Source organism: Puma concolor, chromosome B1, assembly GCF_028749965.1.
Source record: "Puma concolor isolate L17-30 chromosome B1, mPumCon1.1.hap2, whole genome shotgun sequence".
In the NCBI taxonomy this organism is placed as follows: domain Eukaryota; kingdom Metazoa; phylum Chordata; class Mammalia; order Carnivora; family Felidae; genus Puma; species Puma concolor.
The window spans coordinates 102,992,246-102,993,103 of record NC_141670.1 but is presented as its reverse complement, the minus strand read 5'-3'; positions in this window follow the sequence as shown (position 1 = coordinate 102,993,103).

The window sequence follows — 858 nt, the reverse complement described above, 5'->3', positions numbered from 1 at the left end:
CAATAACATTTAACAAAACCTTCACAGCTGTGAAGATATAGTAAAAAATAATTTTTTAAAATTACCATGTGAAACACCAAATCTATGAAGTACCAATCTAAACTACCAACATAATACTTATAAAATACAGTATGAATCAATTATTCAAAATACAAAAATTAAAAAAATGCTCAAGGACATATAAAATACAAGCTCAAATTTTTAATTATTAGAATCAATTTTATTATTACACCGAAGTGTTGAGTTCTACTCATCCCTAAAGAATTTCAAAATAACAGAAACAGAACATTGACAATTCATGGAGTGGCCTCAGTCCCCGGGCCATACTAAATAGAACTGCCTTACAAATTTCTCCATCTTTATTATGGAATGGTGTCTTCTGAAGTTAACTGGAGTAAACCTGGTTACCTGAGTATTCTGGTCATTTTCTATGACAAATGATACTGCCAGAATGCTTGTGCCCTCTGCACAGTGAGAGCTAGATATTCATCTCATGTCACTTGAACATGTTCTAAAGTCTGTTGAGAATCTCTTTTGTTTTTCAATTCAGACCTCAAGAACATAGTATTCTTACCCAAAAGTGTTAGATGGCTAGATAGTCCTCAATTGAAAAAAACTAATAAATTCAAGTTTTGTGAATTTTGTCTGCTTTACCTGTGCAGACCAGAGTCAAGCAACTCAAGGCCAGGAAAGGCCTTTTTTGCATCTCTCATCACTGAAATGCAGCCAGATCAACACTAAACCATCCTGCACACCTAGAAAACTGATTCGAGGATTAACACAATCTGAACAACCTGAACCACAGAACTCAGCAGGTACATGGCACAGAGAGGTAAATTGGGAGAGAGAGAAGCTGCA